Here is a 16,485-nt window from a genome sequence, read left to right as displayed (position 1 = left end):
TAGAAATAAACAGAAAAAGCAGTTCAAAGCAGTTAATAAGTAAAAAAAATCAGCCTAATTTAAGATTAAGGCACACACCATTTATTAACATAGTATTAATGGAGGTGAAGTCTAGAGAAGACAGGAGGAGGTCATAAGCTGAGCAGACTGGGAATCGGGTGGAGGCCTTGTAGCTCCACAGAGGTATTCTGCCAGCAGAAGGAGCCGGCTCAGAAAATGCTGCAGGCAAAGGATGATCTGACAGGGAGGGTTTGGAACTGGGATCCCTGGCTGAGGAGAAGGATGAGAGCAGTAAGCAGCTGGTGGTCTGGCCTCCCCCTCCTTCACTCCTGAGATTTGCCACACATGAAAAAGGCATAACAAGCCTAAAGGGGTTGAGTGGCAGAAGTGATGTCAGGTCACCTTTTGGTTCTGGTTCTCTTGGTGTCTGAAGATCTGAGGTTCTGCGATCAAATTACAGCTCTACTGAGATGAATATAATACTCAATAATCTGATCTCGCTCATTAAAGGAGACGCATTAACATTGAGAAACATTTGTAGCATCACTGAACCGAAAAACTCCCACTGAGTGTCATGACAGGCAGCACAAGTTGCAAAAAAGACATTACTTTTTTTTTTTGTGGCACTGCAATTATTATTTCAAACTAGATTTAATGCAAGTATGAATGCTGTGTGAGCTGAATATGGCTGCTGAAGATGCCAGAGTTGATAGCTGAAAACGCTGAAACTGAAAGCCAAAATATTAGCTACATGCCAAATTAGCCAAAAAAACTGAACAATCTCTAATTTTGCCTAAACAGCTAGATAATGCTAAAATATTAGCAAAACTCAAGATTTGCCTAAAGAACTGACTAGCAAAAATGGCTAGCATAAGGCTACTATATTAGCTGAACGCAAAATAGGCCAGAAGAACATTAAAAAGTCAAATTTGGACAAAACAGCTAGCGTGTTACTAAAATATTAAACTGTAAATTTGCCTAAAGAACTCTAAACAAGTCAAATTTTGACAGAACAGCTAGCATAATGCTAAAATATCAGCTAAACTCCAAATGAGCTTAAAAACTGGTCAATGTCTAATTTTACCAAAACAGCTAGAACAATAATAAACAGCTAAACTCCAAATTTTCCTAAATAACTTAAAAAAAGAAAATTTTGACAAAACAGCTAGTGTAATGCTAATACTTTAAATGTATCTACAGAACTTAAAAAAAGGCTAATTTTACAGAACAGCTAGCATAATGCAAAAATATCAGCTAAACTCTAAATTAGCTTAAAAACAGGAAAATTTATAATTTTGCCAAAACAGCTAGCATAATACTAGAATATTAGCTAAAGCCCAAATTTGCCTAAAGAAATCAAAATGGCAACATGTGAAAAAAAATAACAGCTAGCATAATGCTACGATGTCATCTAAACTCCAAATTAATTTAAAACTGGAAGATGTATAATTTTGCCTAAACAGCTAGCATGATACTAAAATATTAACTAAAGTCCAAATTTGTCTAAAGAAATAGAAATGGCAAATTTTGACAAAACAGCTAGCATAATGCTAATATATCAGCTAAAAACTATAAATTAGCCTAAAAAACTGGAGAGATGTCAAAGTAAGCCAAAAACAGCTAGCATATTACTAAATTAAAAGCTAAATTCTAAATTACCCTTAAAAACCAAGTAGTTACCGAAGATTTTAACTTTTGAATAGCTGAAAGTAAATGCAGAAGTTCACAAGTTTAAAAGTTTTTGAAGGATTTGAGCAATTCCTCATTCGTTTCCTATGGGACATATTTTTCTCAATATTAAAAAAACTATAACATTTATGAATCCCAAAAGTACAAGCAGTAATGTTTAAAACAAGCTGAACGTTTTGATACCAGGATTGCTGAAATCGTTGAAAGCGTGATTGAAAAACGTACAGAAAGGAGCAGGAGAATCACTATAGTGTGAATGCTGTAAAGTCCCCTCTCCATGCATACTAGACAAAAGCTAACTGCCACAGAGACGTGTGCTCCTGCTCACTCGCAGCCCTCATCTTCCATCCACACTTCCAAGTACAGTAACCTGGGGGTAACATCACTCAAACTGCTTAAGAGCAACAGGAGGTGATTACCGTGATCGAGCCGCACGCTCCTTGTACCTCGGTAATGGAGCGGGCCACGGCGATGCCTGTTGAGTTCATGTTTTAAGAGCTTTAATGGACTGGTAAGCCGCAGACGCGAGTGCTTTCTGCTGCTCTGTTTTAGCGATACACAAACACACACACGCTCCTGCACACACTCAAGTTCAGTAACTAACGTGGAACAATTAGAAAAGTCTAGATGTTGAGTTTCACTCTTGTACATCTGTTCTGGAGAAAAATTCACTTGTTTAATAAAAAGCCAAAATATTAAAGATTTATAGATGTTTGTGTTTTTGTTGCCACATTCAGATTTTCCCTCAGGCTTGAGCCAGTTTTAGATTTTTTTTTTTGTTCTGCTAGTGATTTAGTCTCTATTTATTCTATTTCTATCACAGATAGCTCTCCTTAGTTCTCCCAAAGGCTGCATTAGTACTTTGTCTTGTTTAGTTTCCACATTTCCACCTCCTCAGCCTCCATTTCCGCACACGCCTGTGTAGCTGACTCGTTCAGCTGCTTCAATATTGATGAGGCGGATTGATCTGCGCCGCATCGGCCTCTCCGTCCTCTTACAGTGGGCCTGGGCTGATATATCGCTCATCCGTTATTCTGATACAAGCAATAAATGGCTGCAGTTAAAGATCTCCTCCAGTCTCAGATCGCCGTCTCCCCGGAGCAAAGAGTTTTGACTGCTCGGACTCCACGAAGCAAGAAAATCTTCCATTAAAGGACATGCGATTGTTTGGCCTCTGATGGCCTCCTTCCCCAATTCTTCCACTCTCTTAGATGTTTCTGGATCCTCTTTTATGAGTTTGAGTTTAATCTCATTTCAGTCCCAGAAGGGACACAGAAGTGATCTGTGGCTCCACTACCTCGAGGATCAGTCATCATCACGGAGGATTATGTGACTGTCGGGCTAATATGGAGCAAGGTCAATATCGGAGTGCTGCATTACATCTGCCTCACACGAAATTTAACTTGATACAAGGCACTCACATGATTGCCTTTCCCTTCAGAGGCTCAAAATGGAGTTATTCCACCACTGAACCTGAGCGCCATAACTTACTTTCAAAATGAAATGAAGCGGTCTGCCCTCTCACAGCTGAAGCTGATCTGTCAAAGGAGAAACTGCAGGATTTAAACCTGTCCTTTTGTGAATTTGTTAGCAAAATAACCTTAATTGTGTGAAATCTTTTCCTGCTCCTTTCCGTGTGTTTTTAGCACGTTAAAAACTTAATCACACTTTCCACAATGTAAGCAATCTGGGTATCAAAACATTCAGCTCGTTTGGGACATTACTGCTTGTACTTTTGGTATTCATAAACTTTGTATTTTTTTAAATGTTGAGCAAAATATGCTCCATGATAAATTAATGAGAAATTGCTCAAATCTTTCTAAAACTTTGTGCACTTTGAAACGAGTGAATTTCTGCATACTTTCAGCTATAAACTCCATTCAAAGTTTAAAAACGTTTCACAACTACTTGGTTTTTAGGGCAAGATGGAGTGTAGCTTTTAATTTAGCAACATGCAAGTTCTTTTTAACTATTTTAGACATGTTTCCGTTTTTTAGGCTAATTTGGAGTTTAGCTAAAATTTTAGCATTATGCTACCTTTTTTGGCAAAGTTAGACATTTTTTCCAGTATTTTAACAATAACTTAGAGATTACCTAAATATGTAGTATTATAATAGCTGTTTGGGGTCATTTAGATATTATTCTATATATATTATTTCGATATATATATATATATTTGTTTGTTTTTTAGGCTAATTTGGAGTTTAGCTAAAATTTTAACAAGATGATAAAATATTTGCAAATTAGACAATTTTCTATATATTTAAGCACATTTTTGAGTTTAGGCCAATGTTTTAGTATTATGCTAGCTGTTTTGGCAAAATTAGACATTTTTTTTCCAGTGTTTAAACAGTAATTTAGAGTTTAGCTAATGGTTTAGTATTACTCTAGCTGTTTTAGGTAATTTACACATTTTTCTGTTTTTTTTTGTTTTTTGTTTTTTTATTTGTGGCTAATTTGAAGTTTAGCAAAAAATTTAGCAAGATGCTAAAATATTTGCAAAATTAGACATTTTTCTAGATATTTAGGCAAATTTGGAGTTTAGGCTAATATTTTAGTATTATGGTCGCTGTTTTGGAAAAATTAGACATTTTTACGTTTTATTAGGCTAATTTGGAGTTTAGCAAAACATTTTAGCAAAATAATAAAAAGAAAATGCAAAATTAGAATTTTTTTCAGATTTGTAGACTAATTTTGAGTTTTTTGACAATTTAAGAAATTTATCTGCTTTTTTTTAGCTAATTTGGAGTTTAGCTAAAATTTCAGCAAGATGATAAAATTTTTGCAAAATTATGTTTTTTTCCAGATTTGTAGGCTTATTTGGATTTTAGGTAATATTTTAGTATTATGCTAGCTGTTTTTGCTCATTTAGATATTTTTCCGTTATTTAGACCAATTTGGAGTTTAGCTAAAATTTTAGCAAGATGCTAAAATATTTGCAAAATTAGACATTTTTTCCAATTTTTCTTAGATGATTTGGTATTTAGCTAATATTTTAGTTTTATTTTAGCAGTTTTGGCTAATTTAGACATTTTCTCAGTTTTTAAGGCTAATTTAGAGTTTAGCTAATATTTTAACAATATGGTTGCTGTTTTGGCAAAATTTTACCACGTTCTTTTTGTTTTTATTTTTGTTTTTTGCTAATTTGGCATCTAACTGGTATTTTAGCAGGCTTTGGGCTTCAGCATTTTCAACTATCAACTTCTGCATTTTCAACAGCCACTTTCAGCTTACAGCATTCACACTAGCATTATTGCATGTAATACCATATATCTAGTTCTAGCTGGTTTCTGCATCTTGATCAAATATCAGTGCATGCTAATAAAAAGACATGCAGGGGACAGATGTGCAACACAGGAAGTCCCTGTTCCTGAATGCACCTCCACACAGAAGGAGCTTGCTTTGAGGCTCACAGACAGGAGGAGTGCAGTGATGAATGGGTTGTATCTTCTGCCTCCAGACAGCTGGTCTGCAGAGCGGACAGAGGGAAAGAGAAGGGCATCGGTCAACGTACACTTTAGCCCCAACTTTAGCATGTGTGCACTTGTAGTACGTGTGTGTATGCGCACGTCCATCCTGGCTGCTATCCCGTCTCTTCTTCTGACCGCTGTTTTTTCCGACGGAGGACTCCCAGCCCCATTCTCCCTTCCCATCTGCCCAGGCCCCGCCTCTTCGTCCCTCGGCTTCCTCACTGACAGGCAGAGTTGTCAAGGTGATGGATGACTGTGCGCTTGGTTTCAGTGTCAGAGTCTTGCTCCTCTGCTACCCTGCAGTGTGGGTCCCTGTCAAAGATATCCTGTCGGGTCAGCTATACTCTCACAGCCTCCGTCTTCTTTCTTTTATCCAGCTTTTTTTGTGTACTCTCCTTTACTTTTGGTGGGAGCTGTTCCAGGGATCAAAGTAAACTTTCAAACTTTTTTTCCCAAAAATTAAGAAAATATACATCTATTGCACCTTGCAGATCAGAACTTGGATAAAAGATGTTAAGTGACTGACGCAAAGCAGAAATGCATCAGACTGACTTCTTGTGTCTTGGCATTGATCATTGATTATCACCTTCTGATTTATGATGTTTTTATCCACAAAATCCCCAAGATATAGCTGTGAATCCATGACCACATTTCAGAGGAATACTTTCAGACAATAAAATTGACTGAATGTATATAAGATCTGAGTTTTACTTCCAGCCTCAACAAAATAAAGTCATGAAATCGCCAATTTTCTGGCGATATGGACACCGCCATGTTGGACTTAGACGCCATCTGTGAGCAGTGGTTGGTCCGATTCGGTCTGAGAACCACTCTCACCAATCAGGAGGGACCTTGTTGGAAGGCCACACCCCTACCACTTGAAAGCGAGCTCGAGAAAACTGTAAAAAAATGTAACAATTGTTGATTTCTCAGTAGAAGTTTATGGGATTTTGGCTTCGTGGAGCCTGCAGGCCCTTACTGTTGTAACACCAAGGGGCTCACTCAGTCTAGTTCTCTTAAACTATCAGTAATAAAAATCATCCGTTTGTATTGTTGGAGAATGCAAGTTTACAATATTTTTTGAGGATTTTTTTAAGCTTAAAAGCAAGGTCACTGAGAACCAGTTCTCGTGTTCAGTGAAGACAAATAAATACAAATTAAGAGGTTGTGAAGCACCTTTTTGTCGATAAAGTTGTAAGTATTACATTTAGCATTAGAGGAGAGAAACTTATAGGAACAGAAAAGTATGTTTTGTTGCCTGCCCATGTGACAAGCCCCTAGTGTTCATCAGAAGTAGTGCAGCTGATTCCAGCCAATGTCACCATTTACTTTCTCTTTCTTGAACTACATTTATATTGAAATTAAACTGACTAATCAAAACACCCATGAGAAGTTAATGAATCATTTATTGTTGTTCTTGTCCCGCTGCTAATCCATGTAGCATACGCGTTAATGCTTTTTAATAGGTTTCAATATGATATTAGGTCCCCTATAAACTTACTGTGACACATCCTCAGTGATGTTACCACTCTTGTTGTGCTCATGTGGTCCATAAAGAAGCCCTGAAGGGCTCTCACGCTGTGCAGATGGAATGCTCTACTATTGTTTCCTCAGATATATTTTACTTGCTTGCTCATAAACATGCCTGCAGGGATTCTAAATGACTTCCAAGACAAAAATATTGGTCTGTCGCTGTGATTGACTGACAAATGGTCCAGGGCGTCTGCTGCAGCTGGATCCTCCCAAGTGGTGTCAGAGATGACATATTCTAGGAAGGGCATTTATTAGTGGTACGCTTTCGACAATAGCCAGGAGGTAATGCATATGCTGATTTAAATAAATATGTTATTGGCGGTTTTTGTTTACTCGTGTCAGGGAGCAGCTGGAGGGCAAAGCAACTGCCCCTTTTTATACAACGTTATTGCTCAGGAACGTGGACGCTCACGTGCAAATCCTTCTCTGTCTCTGCATTATAAGGCCGTCGCCTCGCCGAGAAAACCTGCTTCAAAGCGTTGTGGCAAAGTCGGCTTCCTTAATGAGCTTCATGATGTGAAGTCACCGCTCCCCTTTTTATGAACACATTGTGTATTTATGTGCGTGAGTGCAAACGCATCTGTCAATGTGCCGTACGTCTTCATTATACAGCAGGCTTCCTTAAGAGTGACCCCAGTTTTGCATTTTAAATGCCGACCCCTTTGAAATGACGACCGTTAAGAGAGTCACTCAAGCTTTGTCTTTGAATGTAATTAGCCAATTAGTCTCTTCTTTATTAGAGACCAGCAGTTTCAGTCATGCGTCTCTGCTACCAGGGACTAGTTAGTTTGTTCTAATGAGTCTTTAGCTCCCAACCAGAAACCCCGTCAAGCATTATTAATAAAGAGGCCATTTACTCAGGCCTGTTGATACCATACAGTCATGCTCATTACGATGTATCAGCCAGAATAATGGGCTGTGGTGAAAACAAAAACAATAAATGAGACTTTAATGTTGTTATATTAAAATCCAGTATGTATATATTTCTGTTCTTGTATCTGTTAGTCAACTTTCTGCTCGGGCTTGTTCTATTTCTACTATAAAATTTAATCAGAGGCATATTTTATGAGAAATAGCTTCAGGCTTTTTTTATGTTGCTTTTATATTCACCACATTTTGCCAAATGGGTGTATTATTCTATTACGCTGTCAGAGGAAATAAAAACAGCAAGGGCGTGGAATTACTTCTATAAAAAGAGAAATTATTCTGTAAGTGTTGCAATGCAATCAGGACGGAAAAAACAACATTTGGATTATGAAGAATGAGTTGGAAGAATTTTTATTAAGATAGCTACTGATAGTGCTGTGAGAAGCATTCATATGGAGTCACATCAAGATCTGCTTAAAGTGAATGATAAACAGATTGTAAATTTGAAAAAAAAAAGTTGACATTTTGAAAACAGTTTTAAATTAAGAAAACTTTAAGGAAAAAAAAATGGAAAAAATGAAATTGAACATTTAAAAAAATAATATTGAAAACTTAAAAATAAAGTAGAACATTTGAAAAAAAAAGTAAATTTGAAACTTGACAAAAGCAAAATAAAATGTTTATTTGTACTTTCAACTTTCCTTTTTTTTGTTTTTCATTCTTTGCTCTCAGTTCCCCGTTTTCAGTTTCAATTCAGATTTTCGAGCTGAGCCTCTTTTAACATGGGGGCGGGGCTGTGAGCTCATTGGCTACCGGGACATGTTCTCAATGGGGGAACAAAGGGGACTTGACAATGTCAAAAAACGTCACATCTTCATTACCTCTTAGGGAATCATGGGAAATGGTATCCCTAACAAACAAAACCAACTTTTTTAAAATTAATATTTACCACGTTTCCAATATCAAACAAATCTTATGAACTGGCTCATTTCTTTTTCTATTTCTTTTTTTATTTAGAGAAGTGAAACCACAAGTTGTTGGACAGCGTTGCACTTGAAATCCTCACAAACAGCTTTTAAGCAAATGAAGAGGTTCATTTATAGTTTGCGTTTCCCTTTTCTAGAGCACGCAGCCCTTTCAGCTAATTAGCATTCAATCTAAAGATAGCCCCATCACCCAGGTGTGACATGCTTTTGGCTTGAACTGAACGCCTTTGCGCCGCTTTAGCCTCTGCGCTGGGAGAATTCCCATAAGGCTGTTTGGCAGCTGTTTTTAAGCGCCTGTGACCTTATTTTCTAAAGTATTTCTCCTAAATGTCTATTGTTGCTGCAGCATTGAGAGGAAAGCGCTAATTCTTAATGCTTTGATCCTATAAAGGTCATATGGGGTTGGGGGGGTGGAACAAGGGTTAACCCCAAAGGTTCTGGATTAAGCTTGTTAGGAATTGGAACCAGGGGTAACTAACTGAGTAACCACGGGTGGATTGTTTTACATTCAATTCACTTAAATATGAAACTTGACAACAATAAATACAGCGGCTTTGTAGTATTTGTAGTTCATATTACATCCAAAACTGTACAACTTTACTACATCAGGCAGGATGTACACTGACACACACACACAGTGAGTTAGGATTTACCAACCACCTGACACTTTTTCTCTGCAAAAGCTGGATTATGTCGATGCAAAAACACAAAAGACCATTCAGTTCCTGCTACCCAGCTGACATTTAAACTGGAATCCCTTTGGATATTGGATGAAATTTAACCATTCAAGACCCACTCTGATGGAAATCATGTTTTTAACATGTTTTTTTAAATATTTTTTGGATGATGGAGGACATATATTAATAAAACTTTCTTATCTGGCCGTGAATGGCATATCGGACACTTGTTTTTTGCAATCTCCGATAATAAAAATGATTGTATAGTGGAATTTAAATGTTTTTTTAAGACGTGTGAAGTTTATACTTATGAGTGTATAAAATTGTATTTTATGTGAATTATTTTAGGTAGAGGCTCTAATATAAGCCCATGTGGGTTTTTTGCCTCGTCCTGCACCTACTTTTTAATGTATTTCTACACCTGTGTTTTGCAATATGTTGAATGAGTGCAAATAAAATAAAGACAAATTTGCATAAAAAATAATAATTCAAATTGTCATGAACTAAGAGCAGATGCAAAAATGCAGTTTGAAATATTTGTTTTAATAGAAAAATACACTGGGCAGTCCACCTGCTCCCTGCTTTGCTCCATTCTGACGCGTCCATGTGCAAACAAATAGATCTATGTACGTCTTTGTTTTCCTGGCATCTGGCTCAAAACTGCACGTCTGGATAGCTTCAATATTGCTCGCCATTTTGTTACACCAGTAATATTTGGTTAGGAATATGAGGGCCCATAAGCCGGCGGGCGAGGGTGTAGACAGAGAACTATTCTCATTCACTTTTCCTCTCCTCTATTCTTTATGACTTATTTTTATTTTATTTAGTTATCTATGCTCTATCTATTGTGTTTGGTGCAGTGCTATTCATATGTTGTTCCTTTTCACACTCCATTTCGGGGGAGCGGGAGAGATTTCAGATTCCAAGGGACACTGTCTGTGCTCCTGTTCTTGGCTGTGGACCATGCCTCTGGCTCATCTTGGCTGTGGACCATGCCTCTGGCTCATCTTGGCTGTAAACCACGCCTCTTGCTAATCTTGGCTCTGGACCTCGCTTCTGGGTCATCTTATCTCTGGACCACGCCTCTGGCTCATCTTATCTCTGGACCACGCCTCTGGCTCGTCTTGGCCGTGGACCACGCCTCTGGCTTGTCTTTGCCATGGACCTCTCATATGGCTCGTCTTGGCCGTGGACCTCGCCTCTGGCTTGTATTGCATCTTAGAGTGGGAGAGATTCTAGGTTAATTGTCTGTGGTCCTGTTCTTGGCCGTGGATCACGCCTCTGGCTTGTCTTAGGTTTTGACCTCGCCCCCAGCTGTCCCCAAGTTCTATGATGTGGATTAACACTATTCAGATATGTAATTGTTGTGTTTGATAAACTAATTCCTCTTTAATGGTCCTGGTACATCACCTTTCTGTCGTGGGAGTGGATCTCTCCTTCATGTGGACGTCTCTGAGGGTTCTTCTTTTTTTCCTGGAATCAGTTTTTTTTTGTAGGAGTTTTTCTTTACCGAGACAGAGGGTCTAAGGACAGGGATAACTTGTTTAGTTTAGTCTGTTTTGTCTAGTTTAGCAACGAGCAATTGTTTGTTTCACACTCGACTTTCTGCCTTTGTACAATTACCGGTATATGAAGCCCAATGAAACAATTATGTGATATTGAGCTATATAAATAAAATTGAATAGAACTCTCAGCAACAGGGAGGGTAAGAAGGGGCGGGGCTTCTCCTCCTGCCACTCAGCAGAAACTATGTCCTTGAAAACAACACAGATTTCCTTGATTTGGGCTAAAAACGGCATAATCACGAACATTTTTATGATAGATCAAAACATGATTTCAGTGATTCTTTAAGGTCACATATTCAATAAAGCTTTTACTTTTGAAATAAATAAATCACTCTAAATTCTTGAAACGTATCTTAAAAAGTGGTATAAACAGGTCTAACTGAAGAGGTTTTCCCAGACTGCTGTGTAAAGAACCTGGGACTCCTTGCGGTTTGAAATATGAATGCTGCCTCCCATGTTTCTCCACAACACTGGGATGAGTGATGCCGCTGTCTAGGCTTTGACTGGCAGAATAAACACTAGAACCACAACAGTAATGCTGGGAGACAAACTCCGAGCAACAACAGACACAGACAGACATGCCACGATTGTGACAGGATACAGCAAGGGGAGATGAAAGTGCAGCAGAGGCTGCAGACGTATAGGTGTGGGTGTTCCTCAGTGATTATAGTCAGGAGGCAGATGTACGCTGATGGGAATGTGAGATTCCGACAGATGTGAGGGTTCAAGGAGAGGTCTGGCCAAGGAATCTTTAAGAGATACTCATCGGAGGAGGCGACTGTCTGTGAGAACTTGACTGGATTTTCCTTACTCAGAAAGACTGACTAGTATAGACGGACAAAGCTCCAGCATGGTGAGGTGTTCCATGTTTTCACCGTGGTGGAAATAAAAAGAAAGTCTTATCTGCGGATCAGAAAAGCAAACAAGAGCAAAAGATGGAAATGAAGCTCCAGAGACAAAGCTAGACGACAGAAATCTGCACAATGACAGTAAAACATGGCAGAAAAGCGAACCCTAGAAGCCAGGGGAGAGACTCAAATTCAAAGGTAGAAGCGAAAAAAAGTAAGCGATTGACAGACCAAAAGAAGGAAATGCACAACTCCGCACTCAAATTGTTGTTCTGTGCAGTAGCCCGGCTCTAATGTGCTGATTACGAGAGGTTCATTTGAGACCTACAACCTAACACATTCCCAGCGCCCATCTTCTCAGTTTGAGCTCACACAATTGTCGTTTGATGAGGACTGAGGAAGTTGAACTCAAAAAGAGGGAGAGCTGGAGCTGAAAACGAGGAGTTCTGGAGACTCGATGCAGCTGCAATTAAGGGAGTGATTTTTGTGCCGGGGAATATGCTAATTCCTACATTGTGCGAGCACTCGATTGGCCGTTGCGCTGCTCACTCGGCAGGGAGGGAAGGAGAAGTCCTGGGCTTGAGTCTGGCGTGGCGTTCATCATGCGCCTCGGCATCACAGCTGTAGGAATAAAAAGCACTTTGGTCACCACTGTCTCTTTTGTGTGTCCGCATGTAGGAGTAGAAGGTAAGGCTGGTTCAATTAGCAAGCTGTAGAGACAGAGACATTCATTAAACCACATCTGTGACCTTTACTTATAATCTGAACTTCAATCCACCAAAGAACGGTTAAAACCGGAGGGATTAAAGGAATATTGCAGAATTTTGCTTTACAAGTATCAGCTTTACAACTCTTTTCAGATTCAAACAATGACCTTTACTGAGAGCATTTTTTTTCCTTTGACGATACAGTTTTTTAATTATGAAAGAGCTGATTCTGAATTTCCACATGCACCATGTGACTAATATGATTGTCACGGAGCCAGACATGATTATGTAAATATTCTGTAAATGATGCTTCTTAATGTCATTGAGACATATGTCATCATTCCGAGTTTTGCCTCTGCAGCATCACATGTAATTAGACTCTTAAAAAAAAAAAAAAAATTGTGGAGGCAAATCATCAGACGGCGGCGTCAGCCTGTCAGCCGAGTGTGGCTGGTGATTATCTTTTTCCCGTGCAACGTGCACACCTGTCTTTATCATATTGCACAGCGTGCACCTGAACGGTGAAATGAAGGGAAAGGGAAATGCCACGCTGATGAAGCTCTCCGTGCTAATGTCATTCCGTGTCTCAGCATGTACTTCATGCGACTTTGCTGCAACTGGTCTGAATTCATATAACTCTCACTTTCTAATCTTTATTTTAAAGCAGGCATGTACAAACTTTTTGCAAAGAGAGAAAAATTTGATGAAGTTTGAGGCTCAACTATTTGATCTGCATTCTTGTAGTAACAATAAGATGCAAATATTGTATTTCGGTGTTATATTTTTCCTTTTTATCACATAGAACAGATTTAGATATAAACACACTTTTAACCAAATTTATTGTTAATTTTATATTTAAAGAGAAAAACATTTTTATTATATTTTTATCAGGAATGGACTACATAAAAAAGAGGAAATTACATCTTTCGCAATGATAATCAACATAAGCTGAAATCCATTCATATTGGTTTAAATTCAGATCAAAACACATCAGTAAGTACCAAAAATATTGCAAGAAAAAGGAAGAGAAGACCATAATCTAATAAAAGTGTATATCCATATATGAGCCAATGCATCAATATAATTACATATGAGCATATTTTGACATGTATTAATATGCAAACGTATGATTAATACAGACAAACACATTATCTGACACAACAATTTACTAATACAAGGGGGATCACTGTTGTGATTTTTGTTATATTTTCAACTAGGTTAAGAGTTAAAAAAAATAATAATTTTAAAAAAAGGAAGAAGAAGCAATTTTTTACTGTCAATAAATTCTGGCCTAATTGGGGCAAAATCTGTTTGTTCCAAATTTGCTATAATTTTTTTCTATCCTTAATTGGTTTGTCAGTTTTTCTTAGGGCTATCAGTTATAATTTCCAGAAACGATTCGATTCACAAGAGCCTGAATCGATTCGATTCCGATTTTTTTCAATTTTTCAGATTCTTCAAATCAATTCAATTTTAAGTTTACAAATTTATACACATTTGTTTTGAAATATATAAAAAATCTACTATTTTATTTGATAATATTTATATTAATCTGAGACAATTCACATATTGTAATATTTTTTAGTAATATAAAGAAATTGTTCATATTATACAGTGTTATAGATTCTCTAAAGGAGAAGTTCTAACAAAAATGTTTAGATCATTTACATCCCCAAGTGGCAGACCGCGGTCCAGACCGCGAGACCCTTTTATCCGGACCGCCAAGAATATTTATTCCTGCATGTGTCAGAGGGCAGGTAAATGTGAATTAGATAGCTATAAGTTATCTCTCATTTAAAATTTAAATATCAGTAATATTTCAAATAAATAGTTTTGTTTTTCTTGACTATAAATAATGCAAATCACAGAGTTGAATAGTTTGAGCAGCACCTTAAGGAAGAAAACAGAACAGAACTTAGAGATTAAAAGTTTAACATTTAAAAAAAAATATTAGTAGAATAAATAACAGTTGAAAGCAAAGTCGTCCTCCTCTTGTCTTTGAGTGTTTGTGTCAGCAAGAGTCGAGAGGAGCCACTGGTTCCATCACCATCTGGTCCCCAGTAGAGGGAGGCACAGCAGTTTCTCTCACGATGCACACCCACTCACCAGCCCACCGAGCACAATCACACACACACTCACCCAACTTCACTCTGAGGCCAAAGCCAAGATCCTGAGGTAGCACAGACATGGACCAGCACGCCAACGCTCATGCTGGCACCACCAGGAGCATTGAGAAGAACGCACACAGGGACAGGCGGGCTCTTCCTCCCACTATTTCTCCGAGGTGCTGTCCATCTGCTCTCCCCATAGATTTAGATTGCATTCCAGTATATGATGTACTTTGCCAGCTTGGGGTTATTATAGTCCCAGCAGGTGCAGGTGTCTCTGGAAAACCATAAGATATGGTTGATGCTTTCTGTCAAATTTATCTTTCTGTTGCAGAAAATGAGAATAGACTCATATTCCAGAGCAATAAAAAGCAATTTAACAAAAAATCTAAGTGAATTTTAGTTTGTATCACCAAATCTATTTGTTTGTTTCTCTTTTTATGTTGAATTTACCAGTATTTTTACCAGCAAAAGATGCTCTTGTCTAACTACTATAGAATCCATGATTGTCCTTTCTTTTTTTCCATTTTTTTCGTAATCTAACATCACTATGATGAAAAAAGACGTTTTTTCTTGGGATAACAAAATAGTAGATTTGTAGATGTTGCTATCACGAGATAACAGTTTCGTTATAACGTGAGAATGGAGAATAAATCTTTTTCATTTTTCTACAATCCGCAGCAAACAAAGCAGTTTCAGAAAAAAATATCACGAAATACATTTAAAAAACGCCAAAATAACTGATTAATTTATCATTAGCTGCATTTCCATTAACTTTGAAACTGTGCAAATTGGATTTGTGACCAGTAGCAGCTTGGGGGCCCCAGGCAAACAATAACATAGGGATTTCTGCAGAACTTACATTGTTATTATTATTATTTTTAATCTGGCTAAAGCGCTAAATAACTTCCTTACAGGTCCACTTTTAGACAGAATCAATGTCAAGAATCAAAGTGTCTTGATAAACACAAAAGCTTAATTCAATTTTAATTGTTGAGTAAATTTATTTTATTTACAATATATACAATTTTATTTACAAATTAAATTTATTAATTGCGCTGATTAATCAATCACTCACTTCCTTAGTAGGAACAAATGATGCAAAGTCAGAATAAAAACTGGGCTGGAAAACACCCAATCTGGCAACGCTGACTCTGCTTGCTAGCTTTTTTTTTATGTAGAAGGATGGGGGGGGGACGCTTTGACATGATCACATGATCTGCCTTATGGTTTTTTTTATGACAGAGTCCAATAATGAAACATTTTTGACTATTTTTTAAGTGTTAAGCTTGGGATCCCTGATTGTTTGGGGGCCCAGGTGATCGCCTACCTTTGCTAAATGGTAAGTCCGCCCCTGTTTGTGGCTATAAATTCCCCTAATAGAAATACCACAAGTTTGAAGAAAAAAAAAGAGAAAACAACTCACATTTACAAAAGAAAAACAAAGTTTCTATGTTTTTGGGGGGGATATAGAAATGAACATGTAACACTCCCCAGATGAAGCTCAGGTGACTCACCTTGCCAATCACCTACAGGACACTTGAGAGCGAAGTATTGTTTGTGCTACCCTGCCTGTATTACTGAGCGTTCCTATCTGGACCTGATATTATGTTTCTGACCTTGCTTGTTTTCTGATTGCTTGCCGCCTGCCCTGACCCGGACACATCTACTCACTTCTTGGATACTCCCATACTTGTGATTGACCTCCACCTGTCTGACCCTGATTTAGCTTTGTGGACTTTCAGCTGTGCCTTATTCCTGTCTGAACCAATAAACCTGCTGCACGTGGAACCAGCTGTCTGCCTGTTTGTGACAGCTTCACACAGCTTATCCAAAAATGAGTGTGTCATACGGAATTGTTGTAGGGAGCAGCTACGCCTGCCACTCCATGGCCTGAATAAGACGCCAACGTTTCCTTTGATAGATGATTATGAACGCTAGTGCCGAAGCAGAAATTTGAGTGAATCGTGTGTTATCAAACAATAAAAATGATCCAAGTGCTCACTTGTTAGAATGTTTATTTTTTAAATATCAG

At 37.9% G+C, this 16,485-nt stretch overlaps 1 long non-coding RNA gene across 1 annotated transcript in view; it reads right to left on the bottom strand.

Moving 5' to 3' along the window:
* Positions 1-15,625: 15,625 nt before the first annotated feature.
* The window catches only part of LOC118597972, a 2,133-nt gene continuing 1,273 nt past the window's right edge, over positions 15,626-16,485 (bottom strand). The window contains exon 2 of the long non-coding RNA XR_004946998.1: positions 15,626-16,050. This is a non-coding gene — a long non-coding RNA (uncharacterized LOC118597972). The remainder of the gene's footprint in view (positions 16,051-16,485) is intronic.

This window comes from Oryzias melastigma, linkage group LG22 (genome assembly GCF_002922805.2).
Source record: "Oryzias melastigma strain HK-1 linkage group LG22, ASM292280v2, whole genome shotgun sequence".
Lineage (NCBI taxonomy): Eukaryota > Metazoa > Chordata > Actinopteri > Beloniformes > Adrianichthyidae > Oryzias > Oryzias melastigma.
This window is presented reverse-complemented; position numbering and strand designations above follow the sequence as displayed.